The sequence below is a fragment of the Erinaceus europaeus genome, chromosome 8, assembly GCF_950295315.1.
Source record: "Erinaceus europaeus chromosome 8, mEriEur2.1, whole genome shotgun sequence".
Taxonomy (NCBI): Eukaryota; Metazoa; Chordata; class Mammalia; order Eulipotyphla; family Erinaceidae; genus Erinaceus; species Erinaceus europaeus.
This window is the reverse complement of record NC_080169.1, coordinates 5,343,127-5,361,766: the sequence shown is the minus strand read 5'-3', so window position 1 is coordinate 5,361,766 and position 18,640 is coordinate 5,343,127. Positions and strand designations below refer to the sequence as shown.

Sequence of the window (18,640 nt, the reverse complement as noted above, 5' to 3'; positions counted from 1 at the left end):
AAAAAAAGTTAATAAATAACTATAGAGCAACCCCTGATAAATAGAAGGAAAGAAGGGTGAAAAGGTGATACTTACTTCTTCTTCTAGCATTTGCCCTTCTTCCGTAGCCAGTCAACAGCGTCAGGTTGAGCCTGATGTAAAGTTTCGAGACCTCCTTTGAATCTGGAGAGGTGGCAGTCGTTGACTATGTGGGTCATAGTCTGTCTGGAGCCGCAGGGGCAGTTCGGGTCGTCTCTGGCTCCCCAGCGATGGAACATAGCGGCGCACCGGCCATGGCCTGTTCGATAGCGATTGAGGAGGGCCCAATCATAACGTGCTAGGTCAAAGCCGGGTTGACGCTTGCAGGGGTCTGTGATGAGGTGTTTGTTCTTGACCTCAGCTGACTGCCAACTCTGTTTCCAAGAGACTGGAACAGAGAAGTTCAGTGTAGGCATAGGGGACCAGATTGGGTGACAAGACGTCAAGCGTTGGACAGGGTGGGCGAAGATATCCGCGTGTATTGGCAGGTCCGGTTGAACGTAGACGTGGGAAATGAACTTAGATGATGCCGCATCCCGACGATTATCTGGCGGGGCGATGTTGCTAAGAACTGGCAGCCATGGAACCGGGGTGGAACGGAGGGTTCCAGAAATGATCCTCATGGAGGAGTATAATTTGGAATCGACCAAGTGGACATGGGGGCTACGGAACCATACTGGGGCACAGTATTCTGCAGTGGAATAGCATAATGCCAGAGATGATGATCGTAGTGTGGAAGCGCTCGCGCCCCATGAGGAGCTGGCCAGTCTTGCAATGATGTTATTCCTCGCGCCCACCTTTGCTGCAGTTTTTATGAGATGTTCGTGAAATGACAGAGTGCGATCGAGAGTAACGCCAAGATAGACTGGCTGGGCTTCATGCCGGATTCTCGTACCGCCAAGCTGCACATTAAGCTCACGCGAGGCCGAGGCATGGTGTAGATGGATACTTACTAATACTTACATGTAGATGGATACTTACTAATACTTACATGGTGATACTTACTAATTTCAAGGAACTGCGAGTCTTACAGAGGACACATAACAAGAGCAGAGGTCCCTTGTGAAATCAGAGAATGTCCTAGGAAAGAATACATGTGCACATTTGGAATCTTCACAGAGATGGGAGTGATCAACTCTGTTCAGAGAATTTTACATCTATGGAGAGGAAATGATTTGTGGATAAAGTTCTGACAATTAAGTAAGGGTTAACCAGGTAAAGCAATCAGTTAACAACAGACCAGACAGTAGGAAAAGTACACACCTAGGCAGAGAGATAGAAAGCAAGATGGAATGTTGATAAAGAAGATATTCATGTGATTAGAGTACAGAGAAAGCTAAGACAGCCGTGGAAGAGCTCTCCAGTCACATTGAAAAGGATGAAATATGTGTGATCTGGAACGCTTTATGCGTCATCTGTGTGGCACAGTTTCCTGCAATGTAAAAAAGAGATACACCAACATCAACCTCACAGAGCAGTTGGGAGGACTGAATGAATTACAAAGTGGCTGGACCAGTGCCCAACACAGTCAGCTCTTACATAGTTGTAATTATGGTGATAATGTCTGCTGTGGTCTTGGGGATCTATTAAGAATTGTTTAAAGAAAGAATAGCATACCCAGCTCTATTTTTCAGCAAACAACACTGGGAGCAGATGGAGGCAGAACCAAAGTGGAAAAGCATCTATGATCAACAAACCACTTAAGAGCCTCTAACAAAATACAAACAAGAATTAATGTGTGTGGGCCAGGCAGTGGTGTACTAGGCTGAGTTCACAGGTTGTCATGTACAGTGACCCAGGTTCCAGTTCCTGGTCCCTGGCTGCAAGGGTGAAACTTAATGAGTGGTGAAACAATGCAGCAACTCTATCTCTCAATCTCTCTCTCTCTTTCTCTCTCTCTCTCTCTCTCCCTCTCTCTCCCTCTCTCCCTTTCTCCCTCTCTCCCTCTCTCTCTCCCCCCCTTCCCTCTCTATTTTTCTCTGTCCTATCAAAACAAAGTATCCAGCAGTGGTAGATTCATCTTGCAGGCATGGAACCCCAACAACAACTCTGGGCTTCAGTAAAAACAATAAATAAATAAAATAATAATTAAGGAGTGTGTGCTAGAGAATTAGAATTCGAATCTGGAACTGTAGCATATGACCTAGATCAGAGTCATGAGTGCAAATATTGTTGCTGAAAACAACTGAGCTACCCAGAGAAAAGTATGCAGAGTACTGGAAGGAATGAAAAGGAAGGGATCACAAAGAAGTCAAAAAAGACCAAGAGTTTCGATTGTATTGATTCTTGTGAATCAAACTCAGCTCTGGACTTGATTGGATACTTTAAGAATTTGTGTGAAGGTGGAAGGTAGGTAGCATAATGGTTATGCAAAGAGACTCTCACGCCAGAGGCTTCAAAGGCCCAGCTTCAGTCTCCTGCACCACCATAAACCAGAGCTGAGCAGGGCTTTGGTTTAAAAAAAAAAATTTATGAAGTCAGATTAGAATTTTCATTGGCCTATAGGCTGTCTTGGTAAAGATAGTATGCCCTTTCTTGAATATCCTGTAGGTGAATAACCTTATTCTGCCAATAGTAGAAACTTCCAGGAAGAATGCTAACTGGTATGCTACATTTTGAAACACTTTGACATATTTCCATTTTCACATGTAACAGTGGTGTGGATGACTGACAAGACACATGGCCAGCAGTTACGTTAGGCATATGGTAAATCACAATTATCTAACTTTTACAGAGCGGCTGGAGATGTGTTTGCTTATTCTTTGGGTGGAGCCACTGAAATTTAATTGCATTGATAGACTAGTTAATTTCCAGTGTTTCTAGAGTGCAAAATAAATGTAACATTTTTCAGTCTGCATACAATAAAAGGGAAGAGAGAAAGAAAGAATGAAAGAAAGAAAGAAAGAAAGAAAGAAAGAAAGAAAGAAAGAAGAAGGGGAGGAGGGAGAGAGAAAGAGATCATCTTATAAAGTAAGTGTTCTGCAGAAACCCACCATGAGGAGATGAGAAGTTGTATAAACCATTAATTCCTTCAATAAAATGGGGGGGGCAGAATTAAAATTCAGACAATTATTTCTTCAAAAAGAAAAATACCTACTTTTAAGGAACAGGATAGAAGAACGGAGAGTCAGGAATGATCCAGTAAGTAACAGAAAATCCCAGAGTATGATAGTGATCTAACTCCCACCCCCATGTTTTTTCCAGCAGGGTTATTGCTGGGATTCAGGGCCAGCATTATGATACTGCCATTTTTCCTTTTCTTTTCTTTTCTTTTCTTTTCTTTCTTTCTTTTTTTTTTTTTTGGTCCATTCTTTTTTTTTAATTTTTAATTTATTTATTGGGGGATTAATGTTTTACATTCGACAGTAAATATAATAGTTTGTACATACATAGCATTTCTCAGTTTTCCACATAACAATACAGGCCCCACTAGGTCCTCTGTCATCCTTTTTGGACCTGTACTCTCCCCCCAACCCACCCACCCACCCCAGAGTCTTTTACTTTAGTGCAATACTGTCCATTCTTTTTTAATTATATCAGATAAATAGAGATTGAGGGGGGGATAGAGAGGGAGAGAAAAAAAGTCACCTACAGGCTTGCTTCACTGCTCATGACTCTTCCCCCACATGCAGATGGGGAGTGGGGCTAAAAGGTCCTTGCATGGTAACGTGTGTGCTCAACGAGGTGTACTACCCAGCCAGCCTCGTAACACAAATTTTTATTATCTTTACTTATCTATTGGATAGAGGCAGCAAGAAATTGAGAGGAAAGGGGAGATAGGGAAAGAGAGAGAAAGAGAAAAAGAGAGAGAGAGAGAGAGACCTGCAGACCTGCTTCACCACTCGTGAAGCTTTCTCCCGTCAGGTGGAGACTTTGAACCCGCGTCCTTGTGCATTATTACATATGCACTTAACCGGGTTCACCACTGCCTGGCCACTGCCTGGCCCCCATAACATTTTAAAAACTAGAAATCAAATGTCAGCAGTTGCAGAGATTAAATCATCTGGTAAAGCAATGGAGAAACTTCAATTCTTCTGAAGTGGTTGTGTTTAAAATCTGAATCTGGCTGGGGAGATAATGGAGAGTCATGCAAAAGACTTTTGCACCTAAGGCTCTGAGATCCCAAGTTCAATCCACGGCATCACCAAAAGCCTAAGCTGAGTAGTACTGTAACTGAAAAAATAATAATTGAATAAAGTAAAAGTCTTTCACATATATCAACGTTTTGGCAGGATAGTTCATCTAGATGTTGCCCTTACTTTGTAATGTCCAAGAACCAGGTTACATCCCTGCCCACACTGCCCTGAAGAAAACTTCTGTGGTGTGGCGTTATTCCCTGTATGTCTGTATCTCTATCTGAAAAATTCAATCTAAAGAAATGAAGCCCCAATAACTATATATTACCAAGTGCAGGGATCCGGGTTCAAAGCCCTGCTTCCCACCTTCAGGGAATCCACTTCATAAATGGTAAAGCAGGTCTGCAGGTGCCTATTTTTTTGCCTTCTTCTCTATCTCCCTGTCCTCTCTCAACTTCTCTCTCTCCTAATTAAGCAAAAAAAAAAAAAAAGAAAGAAAGAAAGAAAGAAAGAGAGAGAGAGAGAGAAAAAAAAATGGTAGGTTGTAAAGAGACTCTCATGCCTCAGGCTCCAAAGTCCCAGGCTCAATCCCCCACACCATAAGCCAGAGCTGAGCAGTCCTCTGGTAAAAATATATAAATAAATAAATAAATAAATAAATAAATAAATAAATGCCACTGGTAGCAGTGGGTTTGTAGAGCCAGCATCCAGCATTCATCAGGGAAATAAAATACAAAGAGAAAGGAAAGAGGAAACTACTAACACCTTGCTCATTTGCAGTGAAAAAGAATTTCCCATCCAGGGATAGTGTCTTGATTTGGCTTCTGGCCCAAACATAAGAAGAGTCATTCTTGGTGACAGTCAAAGACTTGTCTTGGAAAATCCATTTGCTACTTCAGCAAATGTTTTAAGATCTGTTTAATAAAATCTCTACTGGCAACCTACTATTCATCAGGCACTGTTCCAGCAGGCTAGGTTGACAAGCAAGACAGACACCCTGAGCCTTTCTTCATAGAGATGTTCAGTCAGTCATTAAACACTGGCACAACTTATGACAAATAAGTGCCCAAGTGTAAAATTAAGTGAACGTATGAGAATTTTGAGCAAAGTCGTTACTTCCAGGAAGAGGATCAACATCAGGGAAAATAGAATAAGGTCTGAACATACTTGCCAGAGAAAACTCTCTTATTTCGGTTTGTCTTTGTTTGGTTTGTTGGTTTGTTTCTCCAAGTCTAAGTCACTGAGGCTGCTCACTTACCTGGAGGACAAAATTCTCAGGTGCCTTCTTCTTCCTCACTGTCCAAGGCAGTCAGGTAGTCCCTGCCAAATACATCACTGAATCTTTCTTTCTTTCTTTCTTTCTTTCTTTCTTTCTTTCTTTCTTTCTTTCTCTTTCTTTCTTCCTTCCTTCCTTTCTTTCTTTTTTACTTGCTAGCCTGCAAAGTCTATTCTTAGCTTTTCTTTCCTTCTTTTTTTAAAATTTTTATTTATCAAAAGGAAACACTGACAAAAACCATAGGATAAGAGGGGTACAACTCCGCACAATTCCCACCACCAGAACTGCGTATCCCCTCCCCTCCCCTGAGAGCTTCCCTGTTCTTTATCCCTCTGGGAGTATGGACCCAGGGTCGTTATGGTGTGCAGAAGGTGGAAGGTCTGGGTTCTGTAATTGCTTCCCCGCTCAACATGGGCATTGGCAGGTCACTGAGTGTTTTTTTCTCTTTTTTTAAAATAATTTTTTAATCTTTATTTATTATTGAGTAGAGACAGAGAGAAATTGAGAAGGGAGGGAGAGGGAGAGAGTGGGAGAGACAGAGAGACATCTGCAGTCCTGCTTTAACACTCATGAAGCTTTCCCCTGCAGATGGGGACCAGGGACTTGAACCCAGGTCCTTGCACACTGTAATGTGTGCACTTAACCAGGTGTGCCACCACCTGGTCCCATCACTGAGTATTTCTATCACCTCTGCCCACTTGCATCTCTCAGACGGTCTACTGTTTTACTATACAAAAAAAAAAAAAAAAACACCACTGGGTCTCTCCCTTCTAAGCAGTTGCCTACCTAAGGCCAAATTTTCTGTCTTTCATTTTAGCTTTTTAAATCCTAGTTCTAGCAATTCCAGTTTGCATTCAAAATTATCTCTAAGGAGGAATTACATGAAGAGATCAGCCTGTTTTTGTACAGTCTGCTAAAAACTATTTCTGTCAACATAACAGAGTTGTAAATTGCCCCCAATGTGGAAAATTAATTAGAAATAATCAACATTTAATACTAAGTAGCTCTCACTCACACTTTACATTTCAACTAGGGAGTGTGGGTGATAGACTGTTACATAAACTTACACATCTGGATTTGGAGTAGTACAGTTTTAATCCAGAAAAAAAGGAACACACACACACACACACAGTCAGTTGTGTGGCTCCTGACAACTCCTTGCCCACAGCAGGCTTCATATTAATCTATTTTCAGTCATGAGTACCGATGCATCTCAGGAATTTTCTCTTGTCACCCATGCTGGCCTCCCAGAATAAAGTCTTGTTACTGTTCTAAGAACATTTGGCCCTCTAGCCACCACAACCTCTTCACTATGGAATTGGAAATCTAGAAATTGGAAAGAGTCAGTCTCTTGGGGGGGGGGGCATATTTTTAAGATTTAGCTTATAGCAGATAAAAACCAGCATCATGGAGTGCAATTCCCCCTTGCCTGTGTATGTGCACAGACAGCTCATGTATGTGCAAGCTGGCAGAACACACACACACACACACAGCTAAAAAAGAACCTTCCTGACTCCCAAGTCACAACACGAACGAAAAAGCCTTTCAAAGAAGAAAAAACACCCATCCTACTCAAACTCTTATAAAACAAATGAAGGGGAAGACACTTCTAACTTGACACATTATCTAAGGCCAATATTCTGACCCCTAACATAGGGAAGGATTGTACAAAAAGAAACTTTTCTAAATACCCAACAACAGATACATGAATAAATAAGTTACTGGATGTATCAACAGATTCAAGGGAATACTACACTACTCTATAGGAAAAAGTTGAGAAAGATCAGACTGCGGCATGCCTGCTGCGTGCATTGCTATGTCCAAGAACCCAGCCAGGTTCATGCCCACAGTTCTCACCTGCAAGGGGTAAGTTACAGTTGGTAAAGCAGTGCTACAGGCTCTCCCTCTTTATGTTTGCCTTCCCTCTAAATTTCTGTCTCTATCAAACATTAAAAGAAAGAAGGAAAGCGGGGGGGGGGGGGGTTCCACCAATAGCAGATTTTTCATTGAGGCACTAAGACAGCAAAACCCTAGTGACAATTAAAAATTATGATAATAATAAGATTGTATCTTTTGGGACAAAATGAATGGAACTGAAGGTGACTACTAAGTGAAATAATTAGAGATGAAAGACAATGACTGGATGGTTTCATTCATATGTGGAATATGGGGAACTAAAGGAAATGAATTTGAAGGAGAAAAAAGGGTTAATCAAACCGTCTCTTAGATATTGTGAGAACTATGGTAAGTATTAGAAGTGATGGCTCCTTTTGGGGGTGATTACAGTGACTTACACATACCATGGAAGGGTGTGAATGTGAAACTATACTCCTAATATCTAGCAATTTTATAAACAGCTACTAACTCACTAATAATAAAAGAAACTTGAGAATTGTAAATAAATAAATGGAAATATTTCCAAAACTCATGGCCACAGCCATAATAGGTGGGGATTACCATCCATTTAGGTACTTAACACTTCTAAAAAAAATCTTTTTGCTAACAGGAATTCTGTAAATGGTGGTTAATTTGAATAAGATCTCTAAATATTTTTTTTTATTTCTGGGGTTTCACCAGTTCAGGCTGGCATTTTCAGACAGAGGGAGAAACAGAGAGAATAGCACCAGAGCATTCCCCAGTGCAGTAGCGCTCCTATGTGGGGTTCTGGGGACTCCTGATCAGGTGAAATATTTTACCAGCCCCTAAATGAGCTCTCCCAAGAGTATATGATCATATATATAATAGTCAACTCATGTCTGTGACCTTGAGAGAACTAATGCAGTTTCCAACAGAGGGAATGGGGACATAGAAATATAGTGGTGGGAAAAGTGTGGGATGATACCCCTGTTATCTTATCATTTTGTAAATCAATATTAAATCACTTAAAAATTTTTTCAAAAAGAAACAGGATTATCTAAATCCATCCATTTTTTTTCCAAGCAAGTATACAAATCTTCTACTTACCTATTTTTGAAAATCATACTCCTTGTCTGAATACATTCCCACTTTTGTTTCTGGAACCACACACAATGATGCAAGTGATCTAAAATTGTAAAGAGGCTTCCATCCTAGGTGGATGAAGTGTATGTTACTGACCTGAATACAGAAGAGCCCTTTGACCTTTCAGCCATATACCAGGGCCTCTTACTTCTCTGTTCTTTCCTTACCACTGCTGCCAAGTCCAGCTGACAGGTTTTCTTCTTCCTATACATACCTGTGATCTTGGGAGAACTAGTGCAGTTTCTAATAGAGAGACTGGGGATGCAGAACTCCAGTTGTGGAAATGTGGAATTATACCCCTGTTACCTTTTTTTTTTTAAGATTTTTTTATTAGTGACTTAATATTGATTTACAAAATTACAAGTTAACAGGGGCACAACTCCATTCATTTCAGGACCAGTCTTTCTCGAGTGGCAGGGCAGTCCCCAGCATTGCTGCTTCATGGGGAGAGCAAGGTCCTTGGAAGGCCCACAAGAGGTCTTATGATGATGTTCCCAATGGAAGTGACCATTGATGGTAGAGAAAGGGACCCATTAGCGGTCTAAGGCCATGATATTTGTGTCCAACGATTCCCTGGCTAGGGGCCCAGGTGATGGGGTAGTGTGATATTGACCAAAAAAGGCCATTATTAAATGAACCAGTGTCTTGCCTGATCCATTAGAGAATTATGATGCCTTCTTTAGGCGCTTCTACTAGGATTCCAGGCTTAACAGGTCTACGTCTTACTACAGAAAGCTATTAAGCACTTCGACTTTGAGTTATATAATTGCCCTTTGCTTGTGGATACATGTACACTTGTATCCAATACCTTACACCCTAGCCTGTATCTGTCTCTGTAACTTTATTAGATGATGTGCCATCTAAAGTGGAACTAGGTAGTTCCAAGTGTTAGGAAATATCTCACCAAACTTGAGGAGTTGGGAGGTTAAGATCTCAGGCACAGTAGCTCTGGCAACAGTCTGAAGTAAGAATTCAGCAGCACCATGGTGTGGGGTGGCAGCAGTAGTAGCGATAACAGAGGTAAATAATCAGAGAGAAGAAATATCAGGAAGTATGGACATAATCCTAAAGGTTCCAGGACTATGAGAAGTGAGGATCTCAAAGAGAATACAACAGGTTTTTTTGTATTTTTGTCTTAGAAAGATTTTAAAATAGCAATAATTAATTATTATTACAACCAGGTTAGTTGGGTGTTTGTTTTCTATGAATATCCAGTAGCTAGCATCTAGAGTCATATACTTGATCTCATTATGCTTTGTGCCCTTTAGTGGTCTCTGGAAATCTCTGCATTTTAGATACTAACAGGGCCAAATTATTTTGATCTATCAAGACTAAAGTTGTAGTTAACTTAGATGTTTAAAAAACAATATATAGGGAGTCAGGCGGTAGTGCAGTGGGTTAAGCGCACGTGGTGCGAAGCATAAGGACCGGCTGAAGGATCCCAGTTCGAGCCCTTGGCTCCCCACCTGGGGGGGAGTCACTTCACAAGTGGTGAAGCAGGTCTGCAAGGGTCTTTCTCTCCCCTTCTTTGTCTTCCCCTTCTCTCTCCATTTCTCTCTGTCCTATCCAACAATAATAACATCAATAATAATAACTACAACAATAAAACAAGCACAACAAAAAGGGGATAAATAAATAAATATTTTTAAAAGTAGAAACATACATATAGGACATTGAAAAAATAAGTTTAAGCGTTCTCTTCAGCACATATACTAAAATTGGAAAGATATAGAGATTAGCACGGCCCCTGTGCAAGGATGACACACAAATTCAAGAAGCATTTTGTTTGTTTGTTTGTTTTATCCAGAGCACTGCTCAGCTTTGGCTTTGGTGGTACAGAGGATTGAACCTGGGGCTTTGGAGCTTCAGACATGAGAGTCTCTTTGCATAACCATTATGCTGTCTACCCCTGCTCATGTTCCATATTTTAAAAAAATGAAAATAAAAAAGTAAGTTTGAAATACTAGAGACAGCCAGGAGTAGTTTATACCAAGCAAAGAATAATCTGCAGGAAACTCCCTCTGAGATGTGTCCCACACTACACCAAAACCAGAATAGGTTTAGAAAATGTTCTGGCCAACCAAGGGTACCATGCTTTCTTTAAAATATTAATTTTATGGCAAAAAGGCAGTTCACTGGACAGGACACATGCCTGACCAATGCACAACTTGGGTTCAAGCCCAGGCACACTACAAGGAAGTGTCCAGCACCAAGGAAAGTTCCAATGCTGTGGTCTCTCTCTCTCTCTCTCTCTCCATATATATATATATATGAAAGTGTTGACCTGGGAGTGGTGAGGTGGTGAAATGGTGCATGCACAAGGTCACAACTGCAAAAAAAAAAAAAGCTATAATTATAGCTTTTTTATAGTGTGTTTGGATATATTTTTCAGTGCCTGGGAACATGTAGAGAGTAATAATAAACTAGAAAAAAATATTTAAATTGTCGTATTAACACACAAAATTTAGAAAAACACAGTCAAAATGGGGGCTAGAAATATCTCAATAGGTCAGCTGTCAGCTTTGCCATGTACACACGCCAGGATTGAGCCCCAACCCCACATGGGAGATGCTATAGCCACAGATGCTGTGCTATCTCTCCTCCTTTACGTCTTTCACTAGCTCTCTTTTTGTGTCTCTGAATGAGGTCTGTAACACACACATACACACACACACACACACACACACACACACACACCTGCTATGACTTAACTAATCCTAACATGTACTCACCAGAATCGTTTTAAACACATCCCAGCTGTCCTCACACCTCTCCTATCTCTCTGCTGTTGCCCTGACCAGCAGCCACTCACGTCCAATAATAAACAGGAGTTGAAAGGCAATGCAGCCGAGTAGAAATAGTACCAGCTCTTGATTGAGACGTATCTGAATTCAAAGTTCATGTATACCATATGTGTTATCTGAACTAAAATATGCAGTCTCTGTTTCCTCTTCTGTAGGGATACTGCCAATATCTAGCAAAAAAAAAAAAAAAAAAAAAAGGGTAATTGCCAGAAGGGAAGACAACATATATAAGAACACACAAAGCACCCAGTATGTGGTATCCCCTTAACTGGCCTTTCAAAACCAAGGCAATTTAATAAGCTATCTATCTACAGAAATTTCATTTTCCCTCCAGAAAGGAAAAATAATAGCTCTTGCTATCAATTATTACTTTAATTACTTTAAATTATTCCTTATCTCCTTGCATTTGTAGTGAACTATTTCAAATTTAGTTACCAGTTGAGTTGTTGGCATCTGTGAACTTACTTCCTCTGCCAAGAATCATGCAACATATATATTTCACATCAAAAATCAACATCTGAAAACATTGTAATTAGAGGGGCTGGGCAGTAGCACAACTGGTTAGGTTCACATATTCCCATGCCCAGGGGCCTGGGTTCCAGCCCCTGCTCCTTACCTGCAGGGGGTAAACTTCATGAACATTAAAGTAGGTTTGCAGATGTCGATCTTTCCTCTCTCCTTCTCTATCTTACCTCTCCTCTCAATTTCTGTCTGTCCTATCCAATATAATAGAAAGGAAAAGAAAAAAGAAGTTTAAAAAAAAAAAAAAAAAAAAAAAAAGGTCGGGGGTCGGGCGGTGGCGCAGTGGGTTAAGCGCACGTGGTGCAAAGCGCAGGGACCCGCCTAAGGATCCCGGTTCGAGCCCCCGGCTCCCCACCTGCAGGAGAGTCGCTGCACAGGCGGGTGAAGCAGGTCTGCAGTTGTCTTTCTCTCCCCCTCTCTCTCTGTCTTCCCCTCCTCTCTCCATTTCTCTCTGTCCTATCCAACAATGGCAATAATAACCGCAACCAGGCTGCAACAACTAGGGCAACAAAAAGGGGGGAAAATGGCCTCCAGGAGCGGTGGATTCATGGTGCAGGCACCGAGCCCAGAAATAACCCTGGAAGAGAAAAAAAAAAAAAAAAGGTCGGGTGGTAATGCAATGGGTTAAGCGCACTTGGCGCAAAGCACAAGGACTGGTATAAGGATCCGAGTTCACATCCCTAGCTCCCCACTTTCAGGGGAGTTGCTTCACAGGTGGTGAAGCAGATCTGCAGGTGTCTATCTTTCTCTCCCCCTCCCTGTCTTGCCCTCTTCTCTCCATTTCTCTCTGTCCTATCTAACAAGGATGACATCAAAAACAATAATAATAATAAAAAAAGGTCATTGAGAGTAAAAGATTCATAGAACCGGCACCAAGCCCCAGGCATAACCCTAGTGGCAACAAAAATTAAGACATTGGATTCAGTCTGATCTAATCTAAATAATGGTTCTGCAGAAGGCTTTTATGCCTGTGACTCTGAGATCCCTAATTCAGTCCCCACAAGCACCATTAAGCCAGAGCTGAGTAGCACTCTGGTCATTCTCTCTGTACCTCTCTGTCAGAATAAAATTAATAAAATGTTTTAAATTCAATCAAATAATATTTCCTTTTTAAATTTTATTTATTATGTTTCATTTGGTAGGACAGAGAGAAATTGGTCAGAGGGAGAGAGAGACTTCGCAGCACTGCTTCACTGCTAGTGAAGCTTAAGCTTCCCTCCTACAGGTGGGGCATGGGGCCTGAACCAGGTTCTTGCACATTATAAAATGTGTACTCAACTAACTGTACCACCTCCCAGCTCCGCAATAATATTTTCTTAAACTTGCTTATATAAATATATGAAATTTTATTATCGAATCCCAAAATTTCACAAAGTAGCTTGAATTTCTATCTTCTGTTTTTGCTAAGTATTTATATAGATATGCACATAAGATGTATAAAAAGTTATGCACCGAAATAACTAGGCTGAGAATACCAAATATAAGACTATTTTTATGTTTTACCTGAAATAACTTTTAGCTGTACATATGGGAAGTGTCAAGAGTGGTACCTCTACAATAACAAGTACTGAAGAGGTCACAAGGGTAAAGGAACCCTTCTACACAGCTGGTGGGACTGCAGATTGGTCCAACCTCTGTAGAGAGAAGCCTGAAGACCTCTCAGAAGGCTAGAAATGGATCTAGCAAATAACCCTGACATTCCTCTCCTGGACATATATCCTAAGGAAGCAAACACACTCATCCAAAGATATCTATGTGCACCTGTGTTCATAGCAACACAATTTGAATTATCCTAAATTCAGAAGCAACCTAGATGTCCGACAACAGATGAGTAGTTAAGAAAGCTGTGATATATATGTGGAGAAATATATATATACATATATATATATATTTACTAAGCTGTTAAAAATGATGAAGTTACCTTCTTCATCTCATCTTGGATGGAGCTTGAAGGAATAATGTTAAGTGAGATCAGCCAGAAAACATAATGAATATGGGCTCACTCATGAGCAGAACTTTAAAAACAAGAACATAAAAAGGAAACAAAGTAAAACTTGGTCTGGCTTGCTGTGTTGCACCATAGCAAAGGGGGAGAGAGGTGAAGGGGAAGGGTGAGGGGGACAGGTTGGGTTTCTGGTGCATGATGGTGGAAAAGGGCTTAGGCTGGGGGTGAGAGTGTTTAGAAGACACCTGTCATGGTGAGATAATAAATTTTACCAATGTGTCAGCAACTTTACTATAAACCATTACCCTCCAATAAAATAATAATAATAAACAAACACACCAAAATCAAAAAAAAAAGGAAAGAGGAGGGAAAAGAAAAGATAAGAAAAGGAGAGAAAAGAGGAGAGGGAAGGGGATGGGAGGAGAGGGAAGGGAAGGAGGGGAGGAGAGGAGAGGGGAGGGGAGGGGAGGGGAGGGGAGAGGAGGGGAGGAGAGGAGAGGGGAGGGGAGGAGGGGAGGAGAGGAGAGGGGAGGAGGGGAGGAGAGGAGAGGGGAGGGGAGGGAAGGGGAGGGGAGGGGAGGAGGGAAGAGGAGAGGAGAGGGGAGGGGAGGGGAGGGGAGAGAAATGGGAGGGGGATGGAAGGGGAGGGGAGAGAAGGGGGAGGGGGATGGAAGGGGAGGAGGGGAGAGGAGAGGGGAGGGGAGGAGAGGGGAGGGGAGGGGAGGGGAGGGGGATGGAAGGGGAGGGGAGGGGAGAGAAAGGGGAGGGGGAGGAGGGAGGGGAGAGGAGGGGACAGGGGAGGGGGAAAGGAGAGGAGGGGGCGGGAGAAGGGAGAGGAGGGGAGGGGAGGGGAGGGGAAAGAGAGTGTTGCCTCTAACATCTTTGCTCTGAGGGAGAAAGAGATGTTCATCTTTGGGCTGATTCGCATACATCCGATGACAAGTCCATATGAGACTATGAGAGATTCTGGAGTTAACAGACACCAATCTACTTCAGCAATTAGAAGGAGGTACAGTAGGCTCCACTCAGATGACATTGCTTATGTAACTTTGATTCTCAACAAATAAGAACCTTTTAGTATTTTTATTGGATTTTCTGAACTGTCTGGTTAAACTTATGTAACTTTGATTCTCAACAAATAAGAACCTTTCAGTATTTTTATTGGATTTTCTGAACTGTCTGGTTAAACTCTGGAAGGTAAGCAGGACTCCAATGCTCTAAAGCAAACAAACAAACAAACAAAAAAAAAAAACCTGATTTTCTATGAAAAAAAAAAAGAAAGAAAAAGAAAAAACGTCTTTCAGGACCGGGTGGTCTAGTTGGTGCACCTGTTACAGTGCACAAGGACCCAGGTTCGAGCCCCTGTCCCCACCTGCAGGAGGAAAGCTTCATGAGTGGTGAAGCAATGCTGCAGGTGGCTCATTGTCTCTCTCCATCTCTATCTTCCCCTCTTGATTTCTGACTGTCCCTAGCCAATAAATAAATAAAGATAATAGAAAAAAATAAAAAACACATTTCTAATGGTAAAGACCTCCCACTGAGAGGGGCACGTGCCTTGCCATGCACTTGGAGCAGGTTGGAGTTCTAATGCCATGTGGGATTGTGGTACAGCACCAGAGGAAACTGCTGCCGCTGTGTGTGCCCTTCTCTATCTGAATGAAAAAGGGGCCTAGAGTAGTGAGACCATATGTACATGAGGTCACAGATCTTCAGAAAGAAAGAACAAAAGAAAGAAAGAAAGAGAGGAAGAAAGAAGGAAAGAAAGAGGTCGTATATACATAGACACACATTTAAAAAAGGTTTTCATTAATGATTGAATAGTGGTTGACAAAATTATAGTACAGTACCACACCAGCCCTCTAGAGGGGAAGTGAGGCCAGTATGACTCTCCCCGACCTCTGCAGACTCATCATACTTAAATTTGACAAAGAGTTGGAGAGCAAAGCGTGATTTTTTTTTTCAGGAATTTTTAAGCCCTAATTCTGAAAATGTGAAAACAAGTGTGCAGGTTGGCACAAGGGCAAAAAGGCCAAAAGGTCCACAGAGTTGGGTTTTTATGAACTTCACTTCCTTTCTAAGCCATACCCACTCCTATTACAATTGCTGGGTGTCCTTCCCAAGTGCTTCCTTTAAGTATGTGCTACATTTAAATTCTTCCCCACTCATATGGGGAAGCACAGGATAACACAAAACAAAGTGACCATAGACTCATAGTCCTGGCTCTTTAGGTACAATTTCCTGTCCCTCAAAACTGTCCCTAACAGCACCCACCTCCAAATTTCAAGTAATATATTTCTTACATTCTTAGATATATTAGATTTATCTCTCTCTTTTACAGTATAAACAAGGAACAAAGTCTTAAAAGAACTATTTTATTTCATCTGAGATTTCTTCTTCTACGTAGCTTAATGCATAAGTACTAGGCTGTTTTAGTGACTCCTAAGGCAAACACTAGAAGAAGAAGAAGTGACTCCTAAGTGAAATTACAGCCTAGTATTATCTTTTGTTTACTGGATTTTCTCTGAGGAAGAAAAATTTAAATTTATTACTGTTTTCAACCAGTTTCTTGATACTACTTTACCACACTTAGGGCCAAAAAGTGTTGATGAAATTGTGAAACTGAAGCTGATCTCATGATTCAGTAATGCGGGACTATAAAAAAGCTTTGGCCAAATAATAGTATTTGGAAGGACAACTCAGTAGGTAAAAGAAAGTAGACTGGTGTGGAAATATCAATCACATTTTATTAAACAACTGTAAAATAGCCTTAATTTTTAATATGTCACCCTTGAGAATAAAATTTACTGGATTCAGTTGTTGATTATGTGCTCAACAGATTGGCTAATGACTTTAGGCAGATATTTGGTGCATATTAATCTGGGTTTCATATCAGTTACATTTATCTGTGCTAAGCAATCTAGATTCCCCTTTGCACAGTTGAGTAAAGATAAGGAGAACTGAAGGCAGTTCTATAGGAAGACAGTGTAGCATCCTGAAAAGAATCCTGCACTGTAATGGGAGCCTGAATTCAGATGTTGAGCAAACCACATGGCCTTGGGCCAGTAATTTACTTCAGAGTCATTCCTGGAATGTGAATCCCAGGAGCAAAAGCAATACCACCAGGGTCCCAAAGGAAAAACAATTCCTTGAGCACATTTGCAAAGTAACACATTATTCTTTGAATGCAATGAAGTCTTTGAGTGCAAAATGCTAATTTATGATTTCAAACACTTTAGGGTGGGCCAGGAAATTAACATAATGGTACTATATGCATTTGTTTAACCAAGTGAGCCACCACCACCATAATGGTTTTACAAGGATTTTGATGCTTGAGGCTGTGAGGTCTCAGATTCAGAACTTCCCACCCCCACTACCATAATCCAGAGCTGAGAATGCTCTAGTTAAAAAAAAAAAAAAGTAGATCCTTTAGGTCCCCAAGTGGGTCTGGCACCTACAGTCAGATCCCTTTCCTCTCACCTTCCTCTCCTCAGCAGAACTCCCTTCACCTCTCAGAACAACGTCAATAACCTGCAGTGGAATCAGGAATAAATGAAACATGAAGACTGCTTTTCTTAAGGCACATGACATTCTGAACCTTTTTATTTGTAGTGTCCTGTGATGAAGTGTTTGAACCCCATGGTCAGATTCGTTATGTCCAGAAAGCAGCTTTCCCGTACCTGCTGAATGAATTTACAAAATCCTCTAACTTCTCTGTACCTCAGCTTCCTTGTTAAAATAAGGGGGAGGGGCCAAAACTATGGCTACTTTTCAGTGAGAGAGCAGGAAAGTCCTTGGCACAGTGATTGTACCAGCTCAGAGAGATGACAAGTGAAAGTACAACACAATACTTACTGTTTTTGTCCTAACTTACCAAGCCTCTCTCATAATTTTCTTTAGGATATTTGGGAGGGGGTCGTTTCTCCAGATCAACAGTAGACCATTCAGATTCTAGTCTGAGAGAGCAAAAAGTTCTTATGTACAGTCTGCTAAAAAAAATAGTTACATAAGACAGAGTGGTTGGGCACAGAAAGAAACTCTCATGCCTGAGGCTCCAAAGTTTCAAGTTCAATCCCCCCATACCACCATAGCCAGAGTTAATCAGTGCTCTAATAAAAATAAAAAAATTAAAAAAAAGAGCTTTAGAATCCAAATTTAGGACAAGCATTTTATTTTATTTGAGGAACCCATCAAATATGCTGTAATTGTATGAGCAAGCAAAAGGAGTTCACCACATGCCACAGTTGGGTATTGTAGATGCTTGGAGCTGATATAGATATAGCATAATGGTTATGCAAAGACACCTGAATGCCTGAGGCTCCAAAGTCCTAGGTTCAGTCCCTCACACTACCAGAAACCAGAGCTGAGCAGTGCTCTTGTTAAAGAAATTTTTTTAATTAAATTAAAATTAAAGTGAAAATTATGAAAAAGATACTCCAGAAAAATCAAGTAGCAGGACCAGGTGGTGACACACTTGGTTGAGCACACATGTTACAATGCACAAGGACCCAGGTTCAAGCCCCTGGTCCCCACCTGCAGGGGGAAAGCTTCACGAGTAGTGAAGCAGGGCTTCAGGCGTCTCTCGGTCTCTTTTCCTCTCTATTTCCCCCTTCCCTCTCAATTTCTGGCTGTTTCTATCCAATAAATAATGACCATACAAAAAATTTTTAAAGAAAAATCATGTAGGGAATTAGTAATTTATTAAGAACCACCAATACAATTGTCTCAAGCAATATTTTGTAAGAGATGGTTAGGTCTTCTCTTCAAAGAACATGACTAGAACAGTCTAGTACAATTTTTTTTTCTTTTTATAAATTGTTATCTATAACCACCTGTGATCAGTAGTTCTGTATTCTTTGGGTTAGATAATAGTTACTTGCGTGCTAATCCTCCAGTAGAGACCCCTTTGGACTCTCTTCCTTTCCCTATTTAGACAGCAGGGAGATTGTGAACTCTGAAGCCCAGCCCAGGGGTGGAAGAGACAGTCTTGCATCAGGAAAAA

General features: G+C 41.2%; 1 protein-coding gene and 1 pseudogene across 1 annotated transcript in view; both read left to right on the top strand.

Annotated features, from left to right (window-relative positions):
• Positions 1-18,640, top strand: part of POU6F2 (POU class 6 homeobox 2) — a 591,094-nt gene that overhangs the window by 556,258 nt on the left and 16,196 nt on the right. The gene's annotated exons all lie outside the window — the stretch shown is intronic.
• On the top strand, positions 10,062-10,162 carry LOC132540028 (U6 spliceosomal RNA; annotated as a pseudogene).